Below are 14,018 nucleotides of genomic sequence, written 5' to 3'. Positions count from 1 at the left end.
TCACGGATCCTACTTTCTTGCGAGTTTTATTTTTTCCAATTCACAATTCTTACTTTCCTGAGATTTTTTTATTTTTTCCAATTCACCAATTTTGTTTCCCTGCACTTCCTGGGAATTTTTTAACTTTTCCAATTCGTATTTCAGGAAGTTGTTGCTCTCTTGTAAGGCTTCTCTTTCCTTTCCCCATTTATCTTCTAACTCTCTTTTGAGACTTTTAATGGTCTCTTCTATGAGAGCATTATGTAAAGGAGGACAGTCTGATGCATTTTTGCTGTTTGCTGTCTCTTCAGGTTTGCTGACCTGCTCTTTTTCTGCATAGAAGCTGTCGATTATTCTTTTCATCTTTTTATTCATGTTTTAAAGCCTTTAGGGTAGGTCTCCTAGTCAAGGGGGTTACCAGCTTCCTCTGCAGAGCAGGGAAAGATGTAAACCGATTTCCAGCTCCGAGGTATGGGAGTGCTCTGGGTGAGAGTTTTCCCTTCCCCCAACAGGAAGTGGATTCAGCACTGGACGAGCTATCAAACTGCTTAGTAGGGCTGAGTGGATTATCGATTGCCCTTGGCTAGAGACTAAGTGGTGAAAGTGTCACTGCCCCAGGCCGGAGCTTCTTGTGGGACTGTGAGTATTAGCAGCTGACCGCAGATCGCAGACAGCCACAAACTCTGCCCAGCGTCTCTGCCTGATGCAAATCGGCCCTGGAAAAGCTCTATGGCCCCAAGCCGAGCTCCCCACTGTGCGGATTGGAGGCTAACCCGGGCTGTGTCCTCCTGCGGTGCAGGATCACAACTGCCCCAAGGAAAAGCCCGTACTGCGGGTTGGGGCTGCGCGCTTGTGCTGAGATCTGTGCCTTCACCCTCGGTTTGAGACTCTCCTTGGAACCTAATTTCTCTCCCCCTCTGCGCCGATCTCCCCCCTGGCCCCGGAACCAAACTTTTTTGGCGAGACTGCAGATTTTCTTCGGCCGGTGAGTTGTTCTACTTCTTATCTTTACGAATTGTAGCAGTCAAGACTATTTTTGAGGCTCGATTTAATATTGATAAAGAGGGTAAGAGAAGAGCTTAGAAAGTCGCTTGTGTCTTCTCCGCCATCTTGGCTCCGCCCCCCCCATTTCACTAAGAAGATTTGAAAAGATGACATCTGGGTCTGTTTTGCTTTGACTCTGGGTGCACTACATTCATCATGGACACTTAATAAATCCAGTTTTATCTGAGCCATTTTTAACATTGTCTTCAATAACTAAGATTGTACTGATTCCTTCAGTCTTCAATCCCAAATGACTTGTAGGCTAGTTTTGCTCTAAAATTATAAAATATGCTGAGCAAAAAAAAATTGGAGGGTAGGGAATTGGAAAAGAAGTAGAAAAAATACAAAGATAATTAATGAATTAGCAGAGACTCAGAGAAAGATAGAGACAGAGACTGAGATGTAGAGAAAGAATATGAGGAGAAGAGTAGGATCAGAGAAACAAAAAAAAAAAAATGTAAGGAAAGAGTGAGGGAAGTAATTCAACCATAGGATTTTGGAAAATTTTGACCTTTTCTGCCCAGAATTACTCATAAAATTGATGACTCCAAAATTTTCCCACAAAATTTATAGATTTTTGTAAATATTAATCTGGATTGAGAAGATCAAATAGTATAAATTTGCCAAAAAATAGAAATTGTATATATGGTTCTTGTTAAATTCAAAATAAATTAGTCAATCTTTTGCATGATGAAAAATGAAAACAATTTTTAAACTAAAATTAATTAATCAGGGTATTTTGCCTTTCAGATTTTTCCCCAATATTTATGTCATTCTCCACAAACAATAAATTGCACAAATTTGTTCTGGTCATACATAAAGCCATTTTGATGCATATAGGGAATCATACAAGTTTGTTCCCCCCTTTACCTGATCAAGGATTCCAACACAAATTCAAGAATGTGGTTCTGTGAAATGATTTCCAAAATTAAATCAAACCACAAGCATCATAATTTATGTAAGGGTAGATTTTATCTTCTTTTTTGGGGGGATGTTAATTGTCTGTTCTAAAATACTCACATTTCAGAAGCTTGAAATATTGTCAGATAACTGAGGAGTATAGATGAAGGTTACAAGAAAACTTGAATTTTATTGAATTCATCCCTAACGCAATTACCATAAAGAGAGGTACAAAATAAATTAATATTAACATCAACAAAAAGAATTACCACTTATATAGTGCTTTAAGGTTTTAAAAGCACTTTACAAAAATAATATTATCTTATTTTATTCTCACTAGAAGTAGGAGAGATCAATATTATCACCCCCAATATATAGCTACAGAAACTGAGACAGGTAACTGAGGTTAAATGATTTACTCAGGGTCATGTGGTTTGTAATTTTCTGAGGTTAGATATGAAGTCAGATTCTCCTAATTCCAAGTCCTACATTTTTCACATTTTGCCACCTAGTTGCCTACAGAAAGCAAATACACCTTGCATTGTGAAACAGGAAAAAAAAAAGGTGATACAGCATAAGCAAAAGTATATGTGGATTTTTTCTTGATGGTAAATAATATCATATTAGATGCAAGGAAGGAAAATGAAAATGATGTGTTACAGATGCAGGACTACTATGATAGCTAAGATTACTTATGAAGATATAGATTCAGATCCTTTTAAAATGACAGCTTGGGTTCAGTTAATGGTTTTCAGGGTTATTTATTTCACACTGAAGATCCAAAATGGTTAGCATTCCTCCTAAATTGACCATTTTTTTCTTCAGATTTCTTTTTCTTTTTTTTTCTTTCCAACAAATGAGTGTTTATTATACAGAATCATTTCTTAATAGAAATATAGATTAGGGTAGAAAGCTAGCCTCAGAGTCAAGAAGATGGTTTAAAGTCTTACTTCTGACACATACTTTTGTGTAAGACCATAGGTAAATGATTTAGCTTCTCTGAGTTCTAAACAGTTTCTGAAATTATGTCTCAGGGAAGGTGCTAACAAGTATGGGTTGAGAGAAGGTCCTCTCTTAAGAGTTCTCTATATCAATGAAATCAGGTCCTATCTCTTTTTCCATCTCTTTCCCATACTGCTTTGTGTGCATTCCTTTCTTCAAATAGAGTGGAAAAAATTTAAGAAAAGTAGGCAGAATAATGTAATAGAATAATATACCACTGACTGGGCCCAAGTTCAAAATCACCCCTCCCTACTTTACTAATTTGTGATACATCTGGAAAGTCATTTTCTGACTCTGGAACTCTATTTTAAGTGAGTTAAACTTTATAAATACAATCTTTTCCAAGTCAAAAACTAAAAATTTCACCTCTTTTTACTGGTTTTGTAACATAATTTATAGTGTAGTATACATTTATATCATACATTGGTGATTAAAGGGATGATTTTGATTAAAAATATGAAAATAATACAAAAGAAAAACTAGAGAATGTTATGAAAGGCAACTTTGATTACATTAAATTTAAAAAGTTTCTTGTTTTTTTGTTCCTTCCCTTTCACTCTCTCTCCCCCATCCCCAATCCCTGCAAACAACCAACAGAAACAAGATTAAAAGGGAAGTATGAAGCTGGGGGGAAAATAGAGACTGTTTCTGATAAAGTTCTCATTTCTAAAATGTATTTAAAAACTGTCAAATTTATGAAAATACAACTCATTCCCCAGTAAATAAATAATCAAAGGGCATAAACAGATAATTTTCAGGTGACAAATTTAAATCCATCTATAGTCATATGAAAAAATGCTCTCAATTACTATTGATTACAGAAATGTAAACTCAAAACAACTCTGAGATACCACCTCATATTGGCTAAAATAACAGAACAACGTAATGATAAATATTGAAGGGGATGTGGGAAAACTGGTACACTAAAGCATTGTTGATGGAGTTGTGAAATGACCCTTCTGGAGAGCAATTTGGAACTACATCCAAAGGATTATCAAACTGTGCATACCCTTTGACCTATCAGTACTGAGTCTGCATTTAGGAAATCCTAAAAGAGGGAAAAGGATCCATATTTGCAAAAATATTTGTAGCAGCTCCTTTTGTGGTAGCAAAGAATTAGAAAATGAGTAGATGCCCATCAATTGAGGAAAGGCTGAACAAGTTGTAGTATATGAAGGAAATGAAATATTATTTTTCTACAAAAATGATGAACAAGTTGATTTTAGAAAAGACTAGAAATATTTAAATGAACTGATGCAAAGTGAAACAAGCAAAAGCAATGATACATTATACATAATAACAGCAAGAATGTGTGATGATCATCTATGAAAGTATTGGTTCTTCTCAGTGGTTCAGTGAACAGCATTTGAAATCAGAAAAAGAAATGTGGAGATTAAGTATAAATTAGCATATGCTAGGTTTGCTTTTTTTTTCTGTTCTTTTTCTCCCATGGTTTTCCCTTTTCTTCTGATTTTTCTGCCCCAACATGATTCATAAAGCATTGGGTATCAAAAATAAATAAATATTTTTAAAAAGAAAAAAAAAGATGAAAATGATAACACAACAATTAGTGAGTATGTATGCTTCAATTTTATTCCAGCAAAGATACTATAACTTGGTAATGAATATCTTCCTCAAACATATTAATTTTTCTATATGCTTATACTTATATTAATGTATCTTATCTTTAAATCCCTTTTTTGAAGAAAAACAGCTTAATAAAAAGAATAAATGGTTAGGATTCAAGGAAACTTGGATTTTGATCCTAATTCTGAAGCTTACTAGATGAGTGATCATGGGAAAAAAATTAAGCTCTTAAAATTCAATTTCTTCAAATATAAAATGTGAATCTTAGTACTTAATAGTTAACTTATTTGATGGCTATGAGGATCAAAGAAGACAATCTATGTAATAGCATTATAAAAGTGATAGCTACTATGATTATGGTCTTTTTAAAGTTTAAAAGAGTGACATGGTATCAAGAACATACTTCAAATGAAACTAGTCTCAATCATTTGCACATAAAAAGTTTAAAAATAAGGAAATTGGGGGGATAAGCATAAAAAGAATGTTTATTGCTGTCATTCAATCATGTTCAACTCTGTGCTTCATTTGAAGTTTTCTTGGCTCAGATGCTAGCTTACCATTTCTTTGTCCAGTTTGTTTTATAGATAAGAAACTGAAGCAAATGTGGTTAAGTGACTGCTCAAGACTTCTGCAGAGAGTGGGTCGTAGGATTTTGACAAAACTTGGATTTCAGATTAGACCCACCTTCCCCAAAAGTGGGACCCCAGAATTTAACTGATCTCTACTGGAATCTTCTGCCTGCTTACAGCCCCAAAGATCAATTCTTTTACCAACCACACCTAACAATGAAGACCTCATCAAAATGACTTGTTAAAGATCACTTCCTTAGTAAAGAGTAGAACAGGATTTAAATTTAAGTCCTGTTATTATAATTTATGATGATAGTGATTAATAATGTTTCTAATAATATTAATAATAGTTATCATTTCTATACTGTTTCAAAGTTTTCAAAGTATTTTATGAATAAAACCTCATTTGATCTTCTTAACAATTTTAGGAGATAGGTACTATTATTATTCAAATTTGTGAGATGAGAAAACTGAAGCAGAATTTAAATGATTTGCCTAGGCTTATCCAGCTAGTAAGTTTTTCAGGCTGGCTTACAGTACAAGTATTGAGGCAATTAAGTCTATCACTCTAGCCATTATATCACTTACTGATCTATTATCATTAATATAATCATAATAAAAGTTATAATTTTATTATCTTTTTGTTGTTGCTATTATATTTATTAGCCCACAATCTAGAAGACACATAGTTAAAGAACAATTGATTATAATTCCCCAGAGGGAAAAAAATAATTAAAATGAAATCAGCCATATCAACTATGAGGAAGGTAAAATGTAATAGCAATATCAATCTCAAAGCTCTCCTAAGTGTGACCCAAGCAAAATTAAAACTTATTTTGGAAATGTGTAACAAAAAAAATAAAGACACAATCCAACAATGTGAATGTTAATTTGTGATTTTCTAAGTCAAAACATAGCCCACAGGGATTGTTTCTATTTCAGTTTCACAGCACTGCTGTAGATGACAGTTCTTTTGTAGTCAACGTCATTTGTAGACTCTACAAGTCCTAGATAGACCTTTAGGAGTCCTGCTGTTAAGACTATTTAGAGGAGGGTAAGAGCAAAGTTAAAAGTGTCAAGGTCAATGATCAATGAATCAGTAAAATAAATAAACAAAAAAAATAAAGCAGCCATAAAACAAGATTATACTGATAATGAATCTTTTCCTCTCCAAAGGGAGAATAGAAACAACAGAGGAAGATGAGTTAAAAGGAAACAATAAACAATTGTGAATTCCTCTGACCTAACAGAAGATAATGATGATAATGTCAATTGTCATAAATATCAAAGAAATTGAAAAGGCATCTTTAGTTGTATGTTCATGAAATATTCAAATGAAATTTGAAGATTTTGCTGGCACTTTATAGGACCTCTTAGGTATATTTATTTAGTGGTCAAAAATTTTGTGCAGTTATTTCAAAGGAAAGGAACATTTGCTGTAATATAGAAAAAAGGAAGCAATATAAATGGGGATTTATTTAGCTAATAAAGTTTTTTTTTTCTTCTTATAGTATAGGGTGATATAAATTGAAGGAAAATCAGAATAGGAAAGGAGAAACTGCATGGGAATACATGTAGAAATTTGAATTTTAATAATTTCAAATAAATTAGTTATCTTTTTTTACGATCCCAGTAACATTCCCTTTTACCTCTCCATCTCCTAAAGAAGAAATTTTCAGCATCCACGAAAGAATTTTTATAAAAACTCCAAAGTACAAATATTCACTACCATGGCTGTCAGCATTATTATGCATGTTTGTCTGTCTTCAACTAAGCAGACAGATTGTCTCATTAAAAGTTAACTCCATCTTTCAGCATCTCCCACAAGCGAGAATAGACCAGCCTCATACAAATGAATCTATTTAGGCAATTCTTTCAGATTTATGGGCTTTATCTCCTTTCTGAGGGAAAAAAAATTCAGTTTAAAAAAATGCTGATAGCATTTCTGATTCGATGTGTGTAACTAAAAATCCATTATCTGAAGAACAGGGAGGAAACTGTTTTGGTTGGAGGAAGAACTGCTGACAGGTTTAAATAGAAGTATTATGTTAGACATACTTGGCTGCCTGTGATTTTAGCATGTATATAGATAGATTCCTTTAAATATTGATATTCTGTAAATTTAAGACTTTAAAAATATTTCTTGGAATTACAGTCAAACACAGCATAAGAAATATCAGGAATGTACAATAAATGCCTAAGTTGTAGAAAAAAAAAGAGAAAATCAGGTGTTTTGTTCAACCCTTAGCATTTGGATACTCTGTTCAGGGAGTTCAATAACTTTCTTCCAACTTGAAATATTTGTAATTCTAGTTAGAGGGAATTCACTCTATCTCGGATTTTTTTTTGAAGAAGCATGGGAACTACAATGATAATTCTTGATTAATGAGTCTTAACCATTAGTAAGGTAGCTCAAGAGTTATCCCAAGCCTGTTATTTTGTTGGGGGAAAATGCCTAATTATACATGAAGGTCAGATTAGATGCATTCTTGTTGCAACAAAAATTTCAAGTTACCCTTCTCTCTTATCCCCATAGAATTAAATAGAGATCTAGCCTTTATCATTAAGCTTCCTATGTGTCACAAGGAGCAAAAGGTAAGTTGTAGGAAGCCATATAATAAGCAATATCAGTATCCAGAATAACAGTGAAAAATTAACTGGCTGGCTGATACTTTCTTCCTTGATACTCATAATTTGTTACTATATAGCAGGTAAGCCAAAAAAAGGATAAAAGTTGTGTAGGATTAAGTAGGAAAAGCTAGTAGGAGTAGAACTGAAAAATATAGGAGAGGAGTATGAAGGGAAGGTGAAGGAAGAGGAAAGGAGAAGGAAGTTGATAAGTTGAAAAGACTGCAGGAGAAGAAAACCAGGATAGTGACGGGACCAATGTTCATGGATTGTGTGCATAGATTGTAGAAATTAGTTATGTCTAATCTGAAAAGGAGAAGATATTGAGGTATTATGGCTCTCTTATCTCTTCAGGACTGAGACTGAAAAATGAGAAAAGTGTCTTTGGCCCTAGAGAGAAAAATTCAGAACAACTGATGGAAATGATAAAATGGCAAATCAAGGTCTGATATAAGACAAAGTATATAAAAAAGTGAAATTAGTTGCTTATTTAGTGCCATTCCTCTTTTATATAGCTTTTCCTTGTTCTATTCATTCAACAAATATCCACTAATTACTAGGTTTCAAATAGTGCTAGCCATTTGTGATATAGAGACAAAAAGAAACAAGACCTTCCAACAAGAAGCACAAATTCTAGTAAATACAAAATTTCAGGAAGCACTAGTAATTGGGGTCAGGTAGGGAGGATCAGAATAGACTTCTTGTAAGAGTTAGCAATGGAGTTTATCTTTGTAGGAAACTAACATTTCTGATAAGTAGGGGGTGGGAAAGAGTATATATAAGGTATGGAAGCCAGATTACACAAAAGTCCAGAAATGGGAGAAGGGATAATAGGAGTTGAGTAGTTTCTTTGGAATTCTGGAATATATTATGTGTGATGGGGAGTATTAATGTGTAATAAGCCTGGAAAGATTGAACTCATATTGTAAAACACTTCAAATTATTAACAGAGGAGATAGTATTTTGCAATGTTCAGGCTAGCTTTCTGGAGGTCCTTCAGACGGGGCCTTGGTCTCAGCAGAATAGACACCATGAGAATGGTCAAGAATAGAGTCTAAAATCTGTATTCTTGCCCAGTCTTGATCTTAGTGCAGGAGGATTGAGAGTCACTACAAGAATGTTCAAAAATAGAATTTCTATCTTTCAGTTCTTCTTAGCCCTTATATACTCTATTACAATTGCATCATTACAGTACACTGATTATATGTGAACCAGACAACCATTACATCACTATGCTAAATACTAAGTATATGTGAATTAGATAACCATTGTCTCATTAATTCCACTGAGTTCACACCTTGTTGTAAGAATCCTTGATTCAAATATAATACAGGTGGTCATGCCCTCTTTGATTTCTCAGGAAAGGTGAGAACACCAAAAGGAAAATGGAGAGCTAAACCATATAATGTAGCAGGTTTCCTCTGGGCTGCAGGGTATACCTCATCCAGAATTCCCCTACTATCTACAGCCCTCTACAATTTTGTTTTGCCTTGATATAATAAAGTAGCATGATATTTTAAAGGGATAATGTCAAATCTGTTATTTAGAAATATATCCTTTAATTTGGCAAATATAATGTCAATATAGACATACCTCAGAGATATTTTGGGTTTGGTTCCAGACATTCACAATAAAACATATATCTCAGTAAAGTGAAACACATGAATTGTGGAGTTTCCCAATGCATATAAAAATCGCATTTACACTATATTATATATAGTCTATTAAGTTTGCTATGGCATTATGTCTAAAAAAAGAATATACCTTAATTTAAAAATACTTTATTGATAAAAAATGCTCTCATCTAATTATTCATTAATTTATTATCTTTTTGTTGATTAAGGGTAGTGCCTTGACATTGATGGTTGCTGATTAATCAGGGTAGTGGCTGGTGAAGGCTGAATAAGATAGCAATAGAATTTGGAGTAATTGAATGACTCTTCCTTTCATTTGACCACATTTAGACCACTCTAGGGGTTGCTAAGTGGCCTGATTTCAATATTGTTGTGTCTCAAGGAATAGAGAAACCTGATGAGAGGAAGAGAGATGGAAGAATGATTAATCAGTGGACCAATTAGTATTCAGATTAAATTTATCTATTAAGTTCATTGGCATTTCGTGGCATTATAAAATCACCAGTTTGAGGCACCACAAAACAATTGCAATAACATGAAAGAATACAAATCACCATATATAGTCATGGAAATATTTGAAATATTGTGAGAATCAGAAAGTAACATCAAAACATGATATGAGCACATAATGCTGGAAAAATTGTTCCAGTAGACATGATTATGACAAAAGGATTACCTTGAATATTCAATTTCTAAAACAATACAACATATGTGAACTGCTATAAAGTGAAATATAGTAAAATGAGGTGTGTCAAAATAATTAATAATAATAATAATAATAGTTAACATTTATGTTGTGTTTACTATATGCCAAGCACTGTACTAAGTACTTTATAAAAAATCATTTGATTTTCACCATAGCTCTAGAAAGTAGCTTAGTATTATTATCACCATTTTACAAATTAGAAAACTGAGGCAAAAAGAGGTTAAGTGACTTGCCTGGGATAACACAGCTGGTAATTATCTGAAGCTGAGTTTGAATTCAGTTCTTCCTGACTTCAGACTAGGTGCTTTATCTATTGGTATAACTCTTTTACTCGTTTCACATATGTATTTCCAACTGACTACTAAGTAGGACATGTTAAAACCTCAATGAGTTCACTTTCAACATATGTAAACCAAAATTATCATTTCCACTAACATTTAGGGGGAAAATACCCAATACCCAATAACAAAAAACAAACTGAATGACAACTACAAAAAAAAAAAATCTATCCTCTATAAGTTCACCATCCTTCCATTCTTTTAGCCCTGTAGGATTAAAATTTCTTTCCCCTTTGACTACTCTACAGTATATACAACACACAGTTAAAGGTTGTTTTAGGTTTTTACAAAATGAAAATCTATTACATTTATAAGAAAGAAACTGCCAATAAATTATTTTTTAACTCAAGACAAAACTACCATGAGAGAAAATGGAGAGCCATACAAGAGAACATAAAATACATTTAAAAATAATTATCAATACTTCAAGAATCTGTGATAGTGCTATGTAGGGCCTAATACAATTCTTAATAGATTATAGAATTTATGTTGTCTACTGGACAGCTAGGTGACATAGGAGATAGAGTACCAGTCTGGATTCAAAAGAACCTGGATTAAATCTATCTTCAAACACTTAATACTACCTCTGTGACCCAGGGCAAGCCACTTAACCCCAACTGCCTGAACAAAAAAAAAAAAATAAAGTCATTCAGAATTTATATTGTCTAAAAGAAATTCATACCTGACAGACACAACTTCAGTGATAATCCTCTCAGAACTAGATTTACAGATGATAGGCATACCATCTGTCATCTGAAATGGATTCAAAGTTCTTCAAAATCAGGGGGCAGAGCCAAGATGGCAGAGCAGACACACACGACTTTCTAAGCTCTTCTCTTACCCTCTTTATCAATATTATATCGAGCCTCAAAAATAGTCTTGACTGCTACAATTCGTAAAGATAAGAAGTAGAACAACTCACCGGCCCGAAGAAAATCTGCAGTCTCGCCAAAAAAGGTTGGTTCCGGGGCCAGGGGGGAGATCGGCGCAGAGGGGGAGAGAAATTAGGTTCCGAGGAGAGTCTCAAACCGAAAGTGAAAGCACAGATCTCAGCACAAGCGCACAGCCCCAACCAGCAGTACAGGGCTTTTCCTTGGGGCAGTTGTGATCCTGCACCGCAAGAGGACTCAGCCCGGGTTAGCCTCCAATCTGCGCAGTGGGGGGCTCGGCTTGGGGCCATAGAGCTTTTCCAGGGCCAATTTGCATCGGGCAGAGACACTGGGGCAGAGTTCGGGGGTCTGCGGTCTGCTGTCAGCTGCTAATACTCACAGTCCCACAAGAGGCTCCGGCCTGGGGCAGTGACACTTTCACCCCTTAGTCTCTAGCCCAGGGCAATCGCTAACCCACTCAGCCCAACTGGGCATTTTGATAGCTCGGCCAGTGCTGAATCCACTTCCTGTTGGGGGAAGGGAAGACTCTCACTCAGAGCACTCCCATACCTCGGAGCCGGAAATCGGTTTACATCTTTCCCTGCTCTGCAGAGGAAGCTGGTAACCCCCTTGCCTAGGAGACATACCCTAAAGGCTTTAATACATGAATAAAAAGATGAAAAGAACGATGGACAGCTTCTATGCAGAAAAAGAGCAGGTCAGCAAACCTGAAGAGACCTCAAACAGCAAAAATGCATCGGCCTGTCCCCTTTACATGATGCTCTCATAGAAGAGACCATTAAAAGTCTCAAAAGAGAGTTAGAAGATAAATGGGGAAAGGAAAGAGAAGCCTTCATAGAGAGCAACAACTTCCTGAAATACGAATTGAAAAAGTAAAAATCTCAGGAAAGTAAGAATTGTGAATTGAAAAATAAAGAATTCACTAGAAAGTAGGATTTGTGAATTGGAAAAGACAAAGAACTCGCAAGAAAGTAGGATCCGTGAATTGGAAAAGACAAAGAACACGCAAGAAAGTAGGATCTGTGAATTCGAAAAAGAAAATAATTCACTAAAAAAAAAAATTAGTGAAATGGAAAAAAATTCCACAGACCAAAACAATACATTTAAAAACTCAATTGGACATATACAGAAAGAAGTAAAAAAAGCTAATGAAGAATATAATTCTTTAAAAATTAGAACTGAACAAATTGAAACTAATGATTCATTGAGACAGCAAGAATCAGTCAAGTAAAAACAAAAAAATGACAAACTGGAAAAAACCACGAATTATCTACTTGCAAAAACGACAGACTTGGAAAATAGATCTAGGAGAGATAATCTGAGGATTATTGGACTTTCCGAAAACTATGATGATCCAGATTGCTCTCCAGAATGGTTGCATCATTTCACAATTCTGATGCAGAGGGAAGAAATTCTGCTGATGTGTATGGTTTGGCTTCCCATCTCCCCAAGGGCATCTCCGCCTTCTGAGAGAGAAGTCATGGGGTATGACATATGGGGATGTACACTTTAGCATTTACTATACTGACATAGCAAGGAAACATTTGTACACAAAAGCAATTGTTTATGTAGTTGAGCATATGCAGTATCCGATAGTTATATAAGTGTATTACTTAAGCATTCAGTATACAAGGTGAAGATTTTCTTTGAATCAACAGACTCCTGCTTGACTATCCTTCTGATTCTCACCTCTTCATTTCTCATCCATGATCAGAACTTAAGCTGATACCAAAGTTCCCATAAGCAGATCTGGAGTCTTCACCAACAATACATTAGTGTCCCATTTTCCCCACATTTCTTGCAACATTTATCATTATCTTTTCCTGTCTTCATGGCCCATCTGAGATATATGAGATAGTAACTCAGAATTGTTTTAATTTGCATTTCTCTGACTTTTTGTTCTTCCAAGTAAATTTTGTTATTATATTTTCTAGTTCTATAAAATTATATTTTGGCAGTTTGATTGATATGGCACTGAAAAAATAGACCAATTTAGGCAGAATTGTCATTTGTATGATATTAGCTCGATCCATCCATGAGCAATAGATAATTTTTTTCAATTGTTTAGATCTGATTTTATTTGAATGAGATTTCCACACTTTTCAGTCAAGTGTGTAATCATGAAACTATGACCTTCCATAGAATGTCATGTGTGAAAACCTTATCTTTTTCTTATCATATTTTCATTAACCATTCTCTTAGAATATATATAAATCATTCTCACAAAAAGGTCTCATAACGAGATGAAAAATAGTCTTATGACTAGGTAGTTATTAACATTATTTTAATTACTCTCCCCTCTCCCAGTTATTGGTTTATTATCTTTTCCTTTAGTTTAGTTTTTCTTTTATGTAAAAAAAGTAATAATTATCCAACTTTCTTGAAAGATGAGTCATATTCAATATAGATCACCTTTCTGTAGAGTTTATTATGATCCAACAACTTTTTCAATCACTGTTTTTTCCCCATTTCCACATAGGTTGCAAGTTTTGATCTGAGAGGTTACTTTCTATCATTGAGGTAAGAAAGGAACTTATTACCAAAATGCTAATAATGAAGGTGATAATAATACTTAGCTACCATTCTCCTTTACAGAGATATCACAAGGCAAATGCTATAGAAGGATAAAATATTGTTAGATCCAGATAAATTATATTTCAAAACAATGAATAGATTTAAAGAAAATATTTCCTAATTTGGAGAGGATCAATGGAATTACGTGAGGATCAGATTTGTGGCCT

Source organism: Sarcophilus harrisii, chromosome 3 (assembly GCF_902635505.1).
Source record: "Sarcophilus harrisii chromosome 3, mSarHar1.11, whole genome shotgun sequence".
In the NCBI taxonomy this organism is placed as follows: Eukaryota; Metazoa; Chordata; class Mammalia; order Dasyuromorphia; family Dasyuridae; genus Sarcophilus; species Sarcophilus harrisii.
The sequence above is the reverse complement of the archived record's forward strand: the minus strand, read 5'-3'. Positions refer to the sequence as shown.